Consider the following 7,364-nt stretch of genomic DNA (forward strand, 5'->3'; position numbering starts at 1 on the left):
GCTCTACAGGGGGCCAAACGGCACAATAACCCTGAAGGAGCGATTCGGTGCGGGGCGGCGGAGGGGTGAAGTGGACTGCGGTAGTCATCGTGGGGTGTGGACCACTGCGGGTGCGGCGGGGACGGAGCCTCTCCGTCGTTTCTAGGCCTCCAGTTAATATACAATACAATACTAAAAATGTGAGCTAACACCTAAGCCTCTGAAGATATGGTCACCTTACAATACACCTGTCATTATGGGACACTCTCTAGCTCTTGATCCAGTATAGCCGCCACAAATAACAAGCAACTTTGATGGAGTTCCCAGTAGTGATCTCCTACGGGGAAGGGGGCGGTGGAGAGTGTGTGGGAGGGCGGGGGGGGGGGGGGGGTACAGCCAGGTACGGGGAGATTTCACTTAAGTATGTAGCCGACAGATTCGAGTTTGTACCTGCCCATATCCGCCCGATTTCATTCACAGTGCCCGACTCAGACACATATCATTTTGTGGTGATGCTCATTTCCCCCTGATCCGCCGATCAGTACGACAGGGATGTCCATTATCAACATTGTTATTTGCATTGGCCTTAGACCCTTGTTGTGTGGTCTCCGAGACAGGCTCACTGGGATACAGTTCGGCGGCTCCATCTATCGCTGCACCGCATATGCGGATGATTTGATGATCGTCATACGTGGAGCTGACAATATGGTCGCGGTTTTGGACTGGATTGCAACCTACGGTACAGCTTCTGGTAGCCAAATCAACGTTGACAAGTCTGTCGCCTTGAGCATCGGGATTGGGCTACCGCAGGAACACATTGCCCCCTTACGCTTCAGTGATACTGTCCGCTGCTTGGGCTTAGATTTCATGAACGACATGCGACGCGCGACGACGCTCAATTATCGACGCCTTCTTAAGAAAATTAGGGCCGGAATTGCAAATCAGCGCTTGCGATCCCTCAACATCGTTCAGGGGCGTATTATGCCAATGTATACCTTGCGTACCGCATACCGCATGTCGCCCAAACGCTACCCATTCCGAAACCCTTGGCTCGTAGCATTATGGCAGCCCTGGGGTACTTCGTCACCGCTGGTATGTTACTGAAGATCAGATACGTATCTCTTACCCTCCCCAAGGAAAAAGGTGGTCTCGGCCTAGTTAACGTCCATGAGGGCCATTGCCCTCTATGTTAGCTCACATTTATGTCTGCTGCGCTGTTGTCCTACGAGCCTCACGAGTCTGCTTCTGACGGCACTACGACCTGCTTCACTAAGAGCGCCGGTGCCACTACATGACATCCCAGCGCCCCTCTTTTATATAGGACGTTTCTATTTAGAACAAAGTTATTGCAGTGTAGCGCTCACGACACCACAAATGGCCACAACTCGACGCCTATATCATGACATGCTGCAACGCCGCCCCCTAAATGTGGTCGAACTAAAATATCCTGACGTACGGTGGCGCGTGGTGTGGAAGACTGTACACGATGCCATGCTTGATTCCGATGTTGTTTCCCAATGGTACGTAGTCGTTAATGGGAAGCTGGTGACGCAAGAACGTCTCTACAATATCCACATGGCAGAATCTCCCAATTGTGTGGGTTGTAATACAGTAGATTCTGACGAGCACCACCTCAGCTGTGGAGAGGCAGAACCGGTTTGGCACCTAGTGCGGCAGATGCTGGCTTATCTCTTGCGAGTTAGGCCGGAGCATATGTCTGCACGCACGTTATTGTTTCCGGACGAGACATTTTACCCCAAGATTCGAACCAACTCCGTCACCTGGATACGTGGACATGCGGTCCATTACCTCTGTCGTGACGGACACAAGAATTTCCTTGACTTCTGGCTCTATTTGCAAGAAAGACATCATGCTATTTCCGGGCATACCAGATATCGACAGTGCTTCGCAAACTACCTATGGAGTGCCTTTCACAGCCCGCCGTGCAGCTGGAATGTTCCAGGCAGTGGCATATGAGGTCAGAACGAACTACAAACGAGCATATATTGAACAATCTTTATCAGTGGGCGCAGTCACTGGGAAGCCTAACTACGATGTGGTAGCTTTCTTTTCATGTTATTTATGTTTCATATCTTCGATGGTGTCTTCATTCTGTTTTAGTTTTCCAGGCTTGATTAACTATGACTGTTCGCACATTGATATCTATATACATAAAAAAGATTTTTAAAAAAAGTGGGCAGGAGACCTGCTTTCGAATCCAAATAAATCAACAAGAACAAAATAAGAACACAATGAACAACAAATAAAATATAATAAAGTATTATACCCTTTCCTTTCTCCTTTTATTTTTATAAAATGTTCAGAGGCATATTTAATTTTTGTTCGTTGGCGGAACCTGAAGTGGTGGCGAACGGACGTCCTAGTTAGCTTCAGGATGAAAGTGGCGGTGGCACTAGCTTTGTTTTTGTTTTTAGGCTAGATAGGTTTTTGGGGGCAGTATGGGTGATAGGGGCCAACGCCTGAAGTGGAAGAGGTAATTAAACTTAAAAAAAAATAAATAAAATTTAAAAAAAGCTAGCCCTGCGGTGTAACGCACTGCTTCCCGAGCGGGAAGGTCTGCCAGTTCCCGGCACGAATCCACCAGGCGGATTCGTGTCCATGTCCGGTGTGCCGGCCAGTCTGTGGATGGTTTTTACGGCGGTTTTCCATTTTCCTCGGCCAATGCAGGTTGGTTTCCCTTATTCTGCCTTAGTTGCACTATGTCGGCGGTTGCTGCGCAGACAGTGTCTCCACGTACTCGTACACCATAATTAATCTACCATGCAAACATTTGGGTTACACTCGTCTGGAATTTGACGTTCCTGGTGGGGGAGGGAGGGGAGTCCAGTGGAAGCCAAACCGCGCAATAAGCCTAGGTTCGGTGTGGGTCGGCGGTGAGTTGAGTGGACTGCTGTAGGCTGTTGTGGGGTTGTGTGCCAATGAGGGCTAAGGCGGGGACGGAGCCTCTCCGTCGTTTCTAGGTCCCCAGTTCAATACAGTATAATACAATACAAATTGAAAACATATCCAACAACAGAAAATGATACCGTTTAATTTTATAATAGATATATGTAGATTATCGTAATTACAGGCCCGTTGACAAAAAACACACTTGAGAAATTCTCTCTCCCACAATATACGACGTGGTAGTTGAATCATTACTAAAGAAGTAAAGTCCCATGAAGTACAAATCAACGTTCTGGAGAGAAACAAAATCTACGAAACAATCGATTGTTGGTCACAAGGTAAAGCGATAAGTAAGGTATCTGCTACGAAGCTTCCTTCCTGTATACATGTGTAATTCCAGAGCTACATCATAGATGACTGTCACATTCAAAAAAATTGTTGTCAATTTGCCCACATAAATATACAGTCAAGAATACGAATACATTTGGAAAAGAAAGAAACATCAGAAATAGAAGACTGAACAGACTGCATTGCTATTCGCATAGATACTTCCCAAGATGAACTCATTCATATTTGCACTTCGCAACGGGCTGCGAAAGAGACAGCACACACTGTGCGTAGCTCACTAGCGCCAGTGGAAATTTCAAAAGTAAACTTACCACACAATGGCATCCTATTGCTCAAAGATTATATACGAACACGATAGCGATGTTACTCAATACGGTTTTGGGAGAGTGGTGGACAGAATAACTTTGCTATCTTAAGTTTAGTGGATGAATGGAATGAAACAGACTCATTTAGAGTGTTTCTCAGTAAAAGTGTCACAGAGATTGTTCAGGTGTAACAAATGGTTATGCATACATTCACAATAGTACAATAAATATCTTATCACCTAACTCCAATGAGACAACGGCTTTCAAAAAATTCATGATACTATTTATGCCCCACGTAAGTGCAAAACGTATTTAATTTCGTTCGACCATACATTACACCAAAGTTTTCAACATAGTGTGCGATCTGGCGAATAATTAACGTAATTTGTTTCCCACAAAAAATTGCAGTGTATACTTAACTTCTCCTCCCGCACAGGCCATGAAGGCCCAAAGGTACCGACTGGCCGCCGTCTCATCCTCACCCACAGACGGAACTGCGTGCGGATAGGGAGGGGCATGGGACCAGCACACCGCTCTCCCGGCCGTATGTCAGTTTCCGAGACCGGAGCCGCTACTTCTCAATCAAGTAGCTCCTCAGTGTTGCCTCACAAGGGCAGAGTGCAGCCCGCTTGCCAACAGCACTCAGTAGACCGGATGGTCACCCATCCAAATTCTAGCCCAGCCCGATAGCGCTTAACTTCGGTGATCTGACGGGAACCGGTGTTACCACTGCGGCAAGGTCGTTGGCAGTGTATACTTAGGTAACACTTTAACACTCCAACGTAATCGTCTGAAGTCTAAGTCTGGTGGAGATGAAATACCTACTTAGAGAGATGACCGAACATTGTCTCCTACGATGCCTACGCATTTGAATCAACAAGTTTTTAGTTGTTTAATGTCATCAGGTAAGTAGACTTCGTGTTACTGTGCCAAGTATTATTTCACCGAGGTAATAATTTCGACTTCCAATGAAACTTCCTTCACAGCAAAACATTTTGGTGTATAAGGAAACAATAAGAATCCGACAACGTACTACTTCGCCACTGTCAGTACTTCTGTTTGAGTTTTGAGCCTGGTCGTTGAGGAAAAGCAATTCTCATCTAACAGACTCTTTCGTTTTCCAAGGAGCTTTTGCGTCATACGTCCCAGTAACGAAGTATAACAGCACACTCTTCCAGTAATGATTTTACGTAAGTTTTCAGTGAGATCTGGCAATTCTCCACACTATCATAAAAAAAGAGGGGGCATAGCGTTTCCAGCCAACAATTCGGTCACCTTCTGTGCACTCTCATCACGCTTCATCGATTGTTTTGATTGTTACTTGCAATAAGCTGAATTAACAGCTACTGAAATAACCTACGGTTATTACATGCACAGCAGTCGAAGAGCTCATACTGCTAATGAGTCAATGAGTGTATTAAGAGGTGTTTTAGAGACAGGAACTAACGGAAGGATAAATGACATTTTTCTCATTCCTATCTGAAACTCTGGTTTGGTGGTGCTAAATATGACCTAAAATTCGTGTTACACACGACAGCACACTCCTGTTTTCGCATCACGCAGTGTCTCTTGCATTGTGAGCAGATACTACTGACACACAAGTCTGAGGTGCTAAATGATGCAACGATTTTCTCGTTCTTGTTTCCAAGGTTATCCCTACTTTGTCTTGTGCTATTAAAACCGGTACGCCATGTATCACAGTCCGAGGAAAGCGCCGGAGTTCACTTGGTGGTCAGGATGAGTCTCTCAGGTATTGGCTTGCGGGCAACACCGGTCAGAATGCTTGCATCGTACTCGAAACACTCCATAAATCTGAAACTTATCAACTTCTCCTTTGATTTAAGCAGTAGTGAAACCTTTCAAATGGAAATGTTTCATAACACCAAACTTACATTTCTGCATGGTTCTGCGCCGCATGCCACGTGACATTAGGCGAAGTACTGGAACAGGCCACATACTTTAGATATTTAGGATTAACAATAAGAAGCCTTATGAAGTGGAACGATCACACAAAATCAGAATTAGGGAAAACTGTAACAGAAATCCTCTGAAACGTCAATTGGAATCTTTGGGAGGAAGGTAACATTGATCTTGTTAGACAACTTTGCTGCCAACTTCGCATATCTCGCGTATGTATCATGAGAATAATATACGAGAGAATAAGGCGAGCACACAGTGTAAAAATCTACGTACAGGGTTATTACAAATGATTGAAGCGATTTCACAGCTCTACAATAACTTTATTATTTGAGATATTTTCACAATGCTTTGTACACACATACAATAACTCAAAATGTTTTTTTAGGCATTCACAAATGTTCGATATGTGCCCCTTTAGTGATTCGGCAGACATCAAGCCGATAATCAAGTTCCTCCCACACTCGGCGCAGCATGTCCCCATCAATGAGTTCGAAAGCATCGTTGATCCGAGCTCGCAGTTCTGGCACGTTCCTTGGTAGAGGAGGTTTAAACACTGAATCTTTCACATAACCCCACAGAAAGAAATCGCGTGGGGTTAAGTCGGGAGAGCGTGGAGGCCATGACATGAATTGCTGATCATGATCTCCACCACGACCGATCCATCGGTTTTCCAATCTCCTGTTTAAGAAATGCCGAACATCATGATGGAAGTGCGGTGGAGCACCATCCTGTTGAAAGATGAAGTCGGCGCTGTCGGTCTCCAGTTGTGGCATGAGCCAATTTTCCAGCATGTCCAGATACACATGTCCTGTAACGTTTTTTTCGCAGAGGAAAAAGGGGCCGTAAACTTTAAACCGTGAGATTGCACAAAACACGTTAACTTTTGGTGAATTGCGAATTTGCTGCACGAATGCGTGAGGATTCTCTACCGCCCAGATTCACACATTGTGTCTGTTCACTTCACCATTAAGAAAAAATGTTGCTTCATCACTGAAAACAAGTTTCGCACTGAACGCATCCTCTTCCATGAGCTGTTGCAACCGCGCTGAAAATTCAAAGCGTTTGACTTTGTCATCGGGTGTCAGGGCTTGTGGCAATTGTAAACGGTAAGGCTTCTGCTTCAGCCTTTTCCGTAAGATTTTCCAAACCGTCGGCTGTGGTACGTTTAGCTCCCTGCTTGCTTTATTCGTCGACTTCCGCGGGCTACGCGTGAAACTTGCCCTGTACGCGTACAACCGTTTCTTCGCTCACTGCAGGCCGACCCGTTGATTTCCCCTTACAGAGGCATCCAGAAGCTTGAAACTGCACATACCATCGCCGAATGGAGTTAGCAGTTGGTGGATCTTTGTTGAACTTCGTCGTTAAGTGTCGTTGCATTGTTATGACTGACTGATGTGAGTGAATTTCAAGCACGACATACGCTTTCTCGGCTCCTGTCGCGATTTTGTCTCACTGCGCTCTCGAGCGCTCTGGTGGCAGAAACCTGAAGTGCGGCTTCAGCCGAACAAAACTTTATGAGTTTTTCTACGTATCTGTAGTGTGTCGTGACCATATGTCAATGAATGGAGCTACAGTGAATTTATGAAATCGCTTCAATCATTTGTAATAGCCCTGTATACATAATTTTAGAGTGTTTACAACACACAAAAAGAAACAGTTCTTTTCTGTGACAAAAATTTTTCCGTTTACCCTCTTGGCATCAGTAATGAATCTGATGCTAGTGGTTTTCAGATACGGTGTTAAAAACTGCCGTATGATGAATATTGTTTCAGAAATGTTGTCGAAAAAGTAATTTGAATCTCATTTTATGGGGAAGGATTAAGTGTTTGTTGTACGGGTCACCGACAGACCTTCCGAAAGAGCTTTTTTTCCCGTTTAACTGAAGCTGCAGCCATTATTCATGAA

General features: G+C 45.1%; 1 pseudogene; it reads right to left on the bottom strand.

Moving 5' to 3' along the window:
• Positions 1-4,169: 4,169 nt before the first annotated feature.
• On the bottom strand, positions 4,170-4,287 carry LOC124557533 (annotated as a pseudogene).
• Between the last annotated feature and the right edge of the window lie 3,077 nt (positions 4,288-7,364).

Source organism: Schistocerca americana, chromosome X (genome assembly GCF_021461395.2).
Source record: "Schistocerca americana isolate TAMUIC-IGC-003095 chromosome X, iqSchAmer2.1, whole genome shotgun sequence".
Taxonomy (NCBI): Eukaryota; Metazoa; Arthropoda; class Insecta; order Orthoptera; family Acrididae; genus Schistocerca; species Schistocerca americana.